Source organism: Sciurus vulgaris (genome assembly GCF_902686455.1).
Source record: "Sciurus vulgaris genome assembly, chromosome: 8".
NCBI lineage: Eukaryota > Metazoa > Chordata > Mammalia > Rodentia > Sciuridae > Sciurus > Sciurus vulgaris.
Genome location: NC_136468.1, coordinates 7,222,111 through 7,233,476, shown reverse-complemented (window position 1 = coordinate 7,233,476; position 11,366 = coordinate 7,222,111). Strand labels below are relative to the sequence as shown.

At 43.4% G+C, this 11,366-nt stretch overlaps 1 pseudogene across 1 annotated transcript; it reads right to left on the bottom strand.

Moving 5' to 3' along the window:
- Nucleotides 1–5,368: 5,368 nt before the first annotated feature.
- Nucleotides 5,369–6,119, bottom strand: LOC306668764 (proteasome maturation protein-like; annotated as a pseudogene). Its single transcript has one exon. The product of its transcript is annotated as a proteasome maturation protein-like (transcript).
- Nucleotides 6,120–11,366: the final 5,247 nt, after the last annotated feature.

Sequence of the window (11,366 nt, the reverse complement as noted above, 5' to 3'; positions counted from 1 at the left end):
TAAAATAAAATAAAATAAAATAAAATAAAATAAAATAAAATAAAATAATAAAATAAAAAAATGAAATGAAATGAAATGAAAGAAAATGAAATGAAAGAAAATAAAATGAAATGAAAGAAAATAAAACGAAATGAAAGAAAATAAAATGAAATGAAAGAAAATAAAAAAATAGGGCTGGGGATGTGGCTCAGTGGTGGAGTGCCCCTGAGTTCAATCCACAGTATCCACAGAAGAGAACCCTCATAGGTGTGATGTCCAGAGCCTTGGTGTTAATGCTGTTTGTGCTGCAGGAGTAGGTGCTGCAGGGGGACCTGAGGGCTCCCCATATCCATTGCCACTTGGACCTGGACATTGGTTTTGGGTTTTGTGCCCTTTATTCTTGAGAATAAATTTCAATATAGGCGGTTTGTTTGGGGAGCAGGGTGGGGGCTCTCATCTGGGTTTAGTTCAGCAGCAGATTCTCTGTGAACTTGTAGTATCACAATGGATTCCCAGTACCTCAAAGAGAAGGAGTAAACATACAAAAGCAACAACATAAGCAAAAAATATTCAGCATCAAAACAAATGCTTGGTACCAACTACAACATCCACAGTACAAATTAGCAAAAAACAGGAATGTTGTCAGTAATTGTCAACAGCAAAAGCAATAAATACCCATGAACTGGGTCTGGCATCAAGTACACAGCAGTGTCAACTACGCCCCCACAGTACTAGTAACTGCCAAAGCACAAATGCTGGAACAGGGAACTAAACAGTTCTGAAAGACGATAAAAATACAGGCCATTAGGAGAAAAGCAGGTATGCTAGGAAGGTAAGAGAAAGCTTAGAACGTTCAAAATGTGAAGAGAGAGAAAACAGAAGAGATGTAACAAGTCATGACTGCAGAGAAGGAGGAGAAAATAAAGTGAATAAAAATAGAGAATCAGATAATTTGGCTCTTAGAGGGAGAAGAAAGGAGAGAAAGAGAAACAAGAGAAACCAAAACAAAAACCCTCACCCTCAAAAATAAGAGTAGGAAGAAACAATAACATTTAAAATGGTAAAAAGAAGAAAAAACAAATAAATGTATGTGCACATGTGTGGATCTCCATGAACCACTCAGCACAGCAACTCAGCAAGAGCTCTGAGAGGAGAAGAGAGACAGTCAGAGAGACAACCATAGAGAGACAGAGGGAGAGAGGAGAAGTTCTTAACAAAAAATGAAAGAATTGTCTCCACTTAGGTGGTACAAATTGTGGATGAGGATGGATGAGCGTTGCCTGTGGCCAGCTCTCCTCCTTTCCATTTCTTCTAGGGCTTTGGACTTCTCAGAGACAACAAGGACTGGGGGGTCTTAGCCCCCTGCTCTTTTGCTGCTCACTGAGGTGTCAGCTGGAGTGACCTAATCTGAAGCTGGTTGAAGGGGCTCTCAGATCCCTTCTCAAGGCAGGACAGGATGGGAAGTGCTGGCGACTGGAGTTTTGTCTGGACAGAGCAGCTGGAGGAACTCTCAGGGTGAGGCTGCAGCAGAATTCCCAATGGAAAGTCCTAGTGACAGTGGCACAGCTCTACAAGGCCTTTGGGACTCGGGGGTGGTACCTGCTCTTTGGTGGTTAGATCCAAACATCCCTGGGGCCAGGCAGATGCCAATCTCTGCTGAGCATCTACCTCTAAGGAGCCTTATGAGAATTCTTCTTGTAGGGCAGTTGAGTGACCCTCCATAGGGCTCTCATCCTGCTGCTCAGGAATGCAGCCTTCCTAGGCTTAGTCTCCAAACGCAATCACGCCCACCCGTTCAGATTCACTAGACACAAAGGCACAGCAAGTTGTTCTTCACTCAGTATTTCTAACTTGATTTCCTCTGGATACAACCTTCTCCATGCCTGTTTCAATCACATTCTGCTGGGTGTGTCCTAGGGCCCGTGGCAGGTACTTCCAGGACAACACGGCAGTATTTCCTGTGATCATCCTGGCACCCCCAGCATCATCACATGAGCTGGTTCCCTCTGCCACACACTTCGCCATGATGTTCAGCCTCACCTAGCACCCAGTGGAATGGAGCCAGCCTCCTACAGAAACTTCTGAAACCCTGAGCCCTCAAATAAACCTTTCCTCCTCTGTAGTTGTGCTGACCAGGTCCTTCAGTCACAAAAGAAAACAATGGCTAAATCCATGTGGTGAGAAAAAGAACAGGAAGTAGAACATTGTGGTCATTGACTAAAAGTGGAGGGGGCACCTGAATTTGAATCAGTGACCTCTTGATCTGCAGTCAAATGCTCTACCCCTGAGCTATGGCCCCACTTATCTGTAACCTCTCATTAGCACATTTTCCTTAACCTAATCAGTGCATTAATCCACTTGAATACGTGAACTGGGTGACAAGAGCAGGCAGGTAGGTTGTGGCTGGAGGAGGTGGGTTGCTGGTGGCATGCCTTTGGGTTATGTTTTGTCCCTCGTGAGTCCAGCTTAGTCTCTCTCTCTCCTTCCTGATTGTCATGTCCTGGGCTGCTTTCCGCCACCATTCCCTTCTCCCTTGATGTTCTGCCTCACCTTGGGCCCAGAGCACTGGAGCTGGCTATCTAAGGACTGAGACCTCTGAAACCATGGGCCCCAATAAACTTTTCCTCCCCTGCATTATTCAAGTGAAGTCTTATGGTCACAGTGACAAAAAAAAAAACAAAAAACAAAACTGACTCAAACAGCATGATACCCAGGAAATCAATGATTTATAGTCCAGTGTATTCTCAGCATGTTCTGGAAATTGCCAGATTTCTCCACTGCAGTCTGCCCTCCACTTTTTCATCTCCAACCTTAACTAGTCCCCCTGCACTTTTCCCACCTCCGGGTGTGCTGGGGGCACTTTACACTTTACACTTTACACTTTGCTTGTGTAAAGAACACCGGATGCAGGTATTCTGTTAAATACATACACAATGATCACACAAGGCTGCTGGTCCTGGGTCCTTAACAAACCTCACGGATACCTCAGGAAGGGCTTCTTCTATACTCTGAGGCCTGAAAGAGGGAGCTCATTATTTCACTCTATTTCATATTCACCCCACAAACACTCATAGAACTTGTTAGTAACTGGACACTCTCATCCTTGTAGAGGCCAGAGAGACTGGGAAGATATAATCCCTGATCTTCAGAGTCTTAGTCCAAGTATTTCCATGAGACTTCCACTGATGTGACAGGAGCCTAAGTAGAGGACTTAGGGAGCAGAATTAAGCAGCCTGGTTTGTCAGGAAGTGCTTCCTGGAGAGGTGACAAGGAAGATTTGCCAGAGGAAGAAGCTGGGCCCCTCAAACACACGGGACTCTTACAAAGCTGGATGTCCATACAATTACGAAGACTCAAGGCCGTTGCCTTGGAGAACGTCCTAAGACACAGCAAGATCAGCCATGACTTGGAGGAGCCTCCAAAAAATCACTCTGCTGTCCTCTTCTAATAGGGGGACACAGATGTGGCCTGAGCAGAATCAGGAACACAAGGTGAACATACCACAGTTCCCACCTGGAAGATGGGCGAGGGTTAAGAGCCTTTATGTGACTCCTTATTATTTACTAGTCCACATGTTGTCCTCTCTGTCACCTAAAGGAGTCTCCAACAAAGGGGCACCTGGATTTGAACCAGAGACCTCTTAATCTGCAGTCAAATGCTCTACCCTTGAGCTGTACCCACTATGCTTAGGAATGTGTGACCAGCAACATAAACCTGAATGGCCGCACCCTGGATCCTCCACCTGGAGATGTGCACTTGACAGGTCATATACTTCCTACATCATACATTTCCTTCCTGCTAGGCCACGCCCCTTCCTGTCTACACATCTGCCTGCCACCTCTACTTATGGCCAGTACCCTTCCCTCTCTAGTTCTAAGGTGACCTTAATATCATGAATGTCTGCAGCTGGAACCTCCCTCAGACTCATCTAGAAGAGCCAGACTCGAAGAGTTTTTTAGTCAACAGGCCCTGTGGAGGTGAAGGTGGAGCAGGGTTGGGCAAAAGCAAAACTTCCTGGTTCTCCCTGAGAACTCCCAAACTACATCCCCTGGGAGGATGTGTTTATCTAACAAGCTTACAAATCACTTCTCGGCCATTTGGCTAAGATCAAATGTAGTATCTGTTCTTATCAGTTTAACAAGATTAATAACCAATTCTGATTCACAGATTGGAAGTGCTAGTTTAAACTGTGCCCTTCTATACTGTAAACCTGAAAAAAATGAGAGTAATTAATCATGTCCAAACAAAACACACCTGATTGGTGACAGATTTATAATGGAGTCCACATTCATAATGAAGGCCTTCTGTTCACAAAACAGTGTTAAGCTGCCTCTGGTCCTTACATCACTGAGTCTGCACATGCAGCATGAGTCTCAGTCTCCTGGAAGGCCAGAAAAAAGAGTCAGGCAAAAGGGAGGACGGAGCCTTGACACTGCATGCAGAACCATTTCTTCACAAGGCTCACACCTTTGAGGATCACTGGGATCCTCAAAACGTGCAGAGTGCTCACTGAATGGACACAAGAAAAAGAAACTAATGCACGAGAATTGCCTATTCGAGGAAATAGAGGCAGGAATGAAGCAGGACTGAAGGGTTGGGGCAGGGAGGTCGCATGGGCCAGTTGAAGAAGGGAGGGATGGAGCAAACTGAACTTCTGTCTCACTGGTCTCTCCTTACAGGAAGTTTCAGCATTAGGGAACTTAGGAAGAGAAAGGCCACTGTTTTCTATACCATGTTCAGTGAGAAAAAGCAGGGCAGATAGAGAGCATCTGCTGTTGAATCAGGAACATGATTCCATGTCCCTGACTTTAGGAGGCTTCATGTTAGCTTTATTTTCATATTTCTTGTATTCTTCTATTGGGTTTCATGGATTTGTTGGGATGGACTTTTCTTTTTTTAATGTTTTAAAAAATCTTTAATTTGTATATGGCAAGATCATAAAGAATATAAGAAGAGGACTCAGTGATAATTGCTTAAAACAAATTAATATGAATCTGTTCAGGTATGCACAGTATATATAAAAATGAGTCTTACCTTTTTAACAGTGTAGCTTGCTCATATTCAAATATATATTATATCCATGAAGTACTATGGTTTAATCTACATCTGCTAGTTGCTTTAATCTTTCACATAAAAACAAAATCAAAACCCTTGAAATTATACTTTTCTTCAAAGAATCAAAGAGCCATAATTCTAAAATACTATCAATATAACAAATATTCTTCTCACAGACTATGCTGAAACATGATAAATATTTTCTGTACTCAATTTGAGGTGCTGTCATTGAAGTCAGTTACAAATATTTATTCCAAAAGATGTTGCTATGAAGTTGGCAGACTGACATATTGATAATGGTTATTTTCAAATATTAAACTTAGTGGAAATCTAGAAAGTAGGTTGAATTAGAACCTGTTGATAATTTATAATATTCTTGAAAAATAATTTTGAATGACAATGGAAGCTATGGTTTTCATATAAATTGGAGCTTGAAAATCATCTTCCTTTAGTGCTTTCAACTGTCACATGGTCATAAATTGAAGACTCAAATAATACCAAATAATCACAGATACTATTTAGGCAGAATCTTATGTGTCAGTATTTTTAATGTTGTATATATTGAATTATAACAAAAGACAACTATAACAAGATACGGTGCCTCTGATTCATGAACAGTACACTACCTTACAGTAAACTGGGTTTATATTCCACCATCAATTGTGGTTGGCCCATTAGTACACTTTGAGATGGATCAATAAGAATACCTTCAAATCCAATAGTCTCAACATTACCCCTCAAAATATCCAGGGAAAGATTTGAGCTTGAAAGAAATAGAAGACACTGAACCTGCTGCACTGCCTTAAATTCCATTTGTAATTTTAGAGGAGCAAATAGACCCTGGATGTTCCTCAGTGTAGAAAAATTCATTTTATCTTGGTTGAGCTGGAAATTATTTTCTGATAATTCAAGAGGATGACTGGGCAAAAGTTCATTTTCACACAAGAAAAAACTTTCTAAAGAAGATCATGACTTTCAAAAGGCCCACTTACTGAAAGTTCTGAAACTGGAATACTATCTTTTAGTTGAGATCCAAGTCCTCTGTCATTCATGTTCACACTGCTCAGAGAATACCGCTCAGCCCCGTTACCTGGGAAGGATTTTTCTTACACTCTTATTTGTTGACCCTTTTAGAGCCCAGTCCTCTCTTGCCAAAATGTTCTGGAATATAATTTTGATGTGAACTTTTCCATTTCCAAATGGGTTTTGTAGTATTGTTCCCCTGCAAGTTCTTTGGTGATGATTAGAGTATTTTGATACAGTGTGTATTGCGTCAGAGCTTGAGGATTCCATTTTCTTATAGGTCTCCAAAGAGTGGGGTTCTTCTTGTAGATCTTCCAGCTTGTTGATACAGCAGGGCATGTGGGGTATACCCTCTGTGACTGCTCTTCTTCCTTTAACACCTCTATATATATCTAAAGGGCAATGGAAGCTATCTGGATTGAAAGCCCTCATAGGTATGGTTTCCTCAGACTTTGTGTTCATTCTGTTTTTGTTGGAAGAGTGGATGTCTATGAGTGAGACCGGTGCATCCCCCATAGCCATTTCCACTTGAGGTGTAGTCATTAGTTTGAAGTTTTTGTCTCTTTACTTTTATTTTAATGTATCATTGAAGTTCGAGCATGATTAATTTTGAGAAGCAAGGACTGTTGCCTCCTGGCTGTGTTTAGCTCAGCGAAAGAATCTCTGCTCTGTGAACTTGTTAGGGTGCCAGCAGATTCCCAGGACCTCACAGCAAAGGGGAAAACAAGCAATATCAACAGAGGCAAACAACATACAGCATTAAAATATGTGCCCAGTGTCTATGGAATCTACAACACCAATTATTACAAAAAAAAATAATGGTGGTGTCAGCAATTGCCTGGAGCAAAAATAATAAACACCCATGATCTAGATCTGGCATTGAAGTAAACAGTAAGCATCAACTACACCATTCACAGTACTAAGTGTTGCCACAGCATCAATGGTGTTAGAAGGAGTTATATAAAACAAATAATTCTGAAATTTGGCCAAAACCAGAAACTGCCAGATTTCTCTATTAAAATGTGACTTTACCTACTTTTTCTCCAACTTTAATGAGTCCCCCTCAACCCCTCTCTCAGAGTGTGCTGGAGGCACCACATGTGCATCTCGAAAACACACCTGACTCCAGTGTTTCCCCAAGTCCACACGTGGTGAAAAGACTGTGGTCCTGGTCTTCAATGAACTTCACACACAGCCCAGGGAGAGCCTCCTCCATACTCCAAGGCCTCAAAGAGGGGACTCATTATTGCACTGCATTGCTCCTTCCCTCAGCAAATAATCATGGAGCTACTTAGATGCTGGACCCTCTTGAAGCCACAGAGAAAAAGAAAGCATTGTCCTTGATCTTCATGACAATATTATATTATTTCCATAATATTTCAACAGAAGCAACAGGAGACTAAGCAGAGTCCTGAGAGAGCCAGGAGTAAGGAGTCCCTTCCCAGGGTTAAGAGGAACTATCTATAGAACTTACGCAGAGGACTTTTGACTAGAGGAAGAAGCTGTGCTGCTCATCCCCACAGTTCTCTTAGAAGAGTGCATATTCATGCAGTGAGGGAGTGTCATTGTCATTGCCTTAGAGGACAACCTATGCTAGAGCATGACCATATGTGACCTGGAGGACACTCACATCCAGCCCGTTGCTCTCTCCTTCTACAGAGGACAACAGAGGTGTCACCTGAATCCAGAATCCAGAGTACAATGAACCACCCTGTTAATCCATACAGCAGATTAATCCACCGATTGGTTAGTGCTCTCACAATCTCATCCTTCACTTCTCAACATTCTTTCATTGTATTACACGTGAGTTTTGGGGGACACCTCTTAGCTATACTGTAACAGGGACTATTAAGAAAGTGCTGCTATGAACATTCTTGACATTGATACCCTCTGAGGTCTACATGTAAGAATATAGGAAGGAATAGGGTATTCATATTGCTAAGTAGTAGGGTACTCATATTGATAAGTAATAGGGTACTTATGTTGTTAAGTAAGAGGGTACTCATATTTTTGACATTGAAAATGCCAGGCAGGTGTCTAAAGTGGTTCCACCAGATTCCACTACCACCAGTAGGGAGAGTATTACTGTGGTTGTGCATCCTCACCAACATGTGGAAACCTTAGTTTTTCCCATTTCTACTGCTCTGCTGAGAATATGGTGACATATTCCTGGCAAGCAATGAGATGTAGGCATTCTTTTACAGGCTAATAGAGAAAAAGTTTATTTTGGCTCATTTCTTCATAGGTTCAGTCCATGGTGCACTAATTCCATTTCTCTGAACCCAAGGTGAGGCAGAACACCATGGTGGAAGAGTGTGGAGTAGAAGAAGTGATGCTCCATACGTGGATATCAGGGAGTAAAGTCAGAGGGGACGGGACCAGAGGGAAGATGAACCTTCAGACTGTCCCCACAGAGATCCACCTTCTCCTGCCTGACCCATCTACCTACAGCTACCACCAAGTCAGTCCATTCAACCTGATTAGGTTACAGCTAATTAGGTTACAGTTTCTCAATCTAATCATTTTATTTCCTGACCTAACTCTGGAACATGCAGGGGATACCTCATACCTAACCCAAATCAATCCACTTCTTGCCCCCCAAAATTTATGACCACCTCAAAGTGCAAAATGCATTTAGTTCATCTCTAAGGGTCCCCACAGTCTTAACAGTTCCAGAATCACCAAAAGTCCAAATCCAAAGTCTCCTCTGAGACTCAAAGCAAACTCTTGGCTATGAGCCCCTTTAAAATTAAAATCAAATACATATATCCAAGATACAGTATCCCAGAGTAAACATCTCATTCCAAGAGGAAAACATACAAAGAAAGAATGGGACCAAAATCTACCCAGGGTTTTTGGTTACTTTTGTTTTCGCAGTTTTTGTTTAACACCTGCACTATTTCTTTCTGAAATGCTTAGTGTAACACAGGTTGAAACTACAATGGAGAGTTTGCTATTTTTTTCTTTTTAAAATATTTTATTTATTTATGTTAATTAGTAGTACATGACAGTAGAATGCATTTACACATTTTGATAGATCATGCATAAATAGAGTGTAATCTCTCATTTTTTCTAATTATACATGTGGGAAGCCATCCTTATCTAATAGAATCAGATGAGGTTGAGCCATGGGACACTGATGTCTGGCTTCTAGGAACTGCCAGGAAGGTGCATGGGAGTGGCTCCTGTCTCCTTCTGGAATAGTCCCCGTAAGAAAATGACTCCCCTAAATTCACCCTATACTACCATCACATAAAAAGCTTCTCAAGATCTTGCCCTCTGTATCTGTGTGTCTACAAATAAGAGAGTGTTAGGCGACTCCACGTTGTTGGAGGCCAGAGCTGGTAGGGCCACACCCGTCAGGCCCCCTCTCATTTATAAAGAGTATTGGTTCTTGTGTGTTTATTGAGTAGATAAGTTAATGAGTAATTGATTTGTAAGCAGCCAACATCATCCACCAGCAATTATCCTTTTTCTCATCCACACAGAATGGGGCTGAGAGACCCCCACATTCACTGCAGGATCACATCAGTCATGTAGTCATACATGTACATGAGGTAATATGCATGATTGCTATTTAAGACAAACAAATTTCATGATTTCAATTTCAATTTCAGTCTTCAACAGTTGTTGGATTTTCATGATTACCATTTCTTCTTGTGTTGATTTTGTAAAACTAAACCACAGGTGCTGACAAACATCAAAGATTAAGTGTAAATAGAATTTATTGGGGAGCAGTTGAAAACTGCATCATGGCACCTACACTTCCATGAATTGTCCTTTATTTGAAGGAAACATTTCTTGGACTGGATACAGTTGGATGCATCCTAGCAAGTCTGCCAGAAGGTACACCCACCTCATGTACTTACAGCAAGCTCGGAGGGACCACACAACAGTGGAAGACTCCTGGGGAAGGAAAGGCCTATCAATAGACAAGACACTGTGAAGCTGGGCCATCAACTGCTTAGGAAGCAGCTATGCTAGGACCTCTGTCAGCTCAGATAGTGTATTTTCCATTGAACAAGATCAGTCCTACGAAACTAAAATGGATTAGTGAGAAGGGAGAGAGAAGCAAGATCATCAAGCAAAGAATTTCTCTGTCTTCATGCAAATTTTATTTTTCTAGAAATGTTTCTGTGCCATCTAATATCATATTTCATAGTCAAAAGTGGCTCGTAATATCATGGCACAAGCATTTCAATGTCTTTGTAAATTATGCTAAAGCATCCTTTCTAAAGAAATGTCATGTTGGCTATGAATGTTTTCTGTTTTCACTTTGTTAATCTTGCCTGAAATATCATTTTTATTATTTGTTTCAAAGAACAACTTTTGGGTGGTTTCAAGATGGCGGCCTAGAGGGTGGCTGCATTTCATGTTACTCCAGGACTCAGGATTCAAAAGAGGAGATATTGAGAGCTTGGGACCAACTCAAAGCAGCCGGGTGACTCTCACCCCTTGGGAAGGCGTCCCGGATGGGACGGTGGTCCCGGAACGCAGGAAACTTTGTGAAGTAGAGCTGCCGGCGAGACGCCCCTCCCCCCGCTGGAGCAGTGAACTCGGACAGCTGGGAGCGCCGTAAAGGAGGTGGCTCGGCACAGTGCTGGGACTCGGAGCAACCACTGGGGCTCCGGCGCCTGCCCAGGGGAGGAGTGGCGAAGAGAGCTGTGTGGACTCAGGACACCGGGGCCTGCCCTGAGGAGGAGGAGGAGGAGCGTGGCCACTTGGATTCGGAGTGACTGCACCAGAGCTACAGGCGGTTGCCAGAGGAGAAGCCGCGCAGCGAGCTGTTTGGACTCAGAACGACGCTTCTGAACCCCGGGGCCTGCCCTGAGGACGAGGAGGAGGAAGAGGAGCGCGGCCGCTTGGATTCGGGTGACTACACCAGAGCTACAGGCGGTTGCCAGAGAAGGGGCTGTGTGGCGAGCTGTTTGGACTCAGACCACTTCTGAACCCCGGGGCCTGCCCGGAGGAGTAGGAGGAGGAGGAGGAGAAGCGCGGCGGGTCGTTTGGACTCGCAGTGACTGCATTAGCGCTCCAGGCGGCTGCTCAGAGGAGAAGGCGAGTGGTGAGTTGTTTGGTCTTAAAGTGACAGCTCCTGAACACAGGGGGGCCTGCCTGGAGGAGAAGCGTGGTGGGACGCTTGGTCTTGAGTGGCCGCACCAGAGCTCCGGGCGGTTGCCCAGAGGACCCGTGCAGCGGGTCACGTGGATTCAGAGCCACTCAGAGGGACTGCTCCTGAACACCCGGGGGGTTATCTGGAGAAGGAGGAGGAACGGGGAGGGTCACTTCGACTCGGAGTGATTGATTGC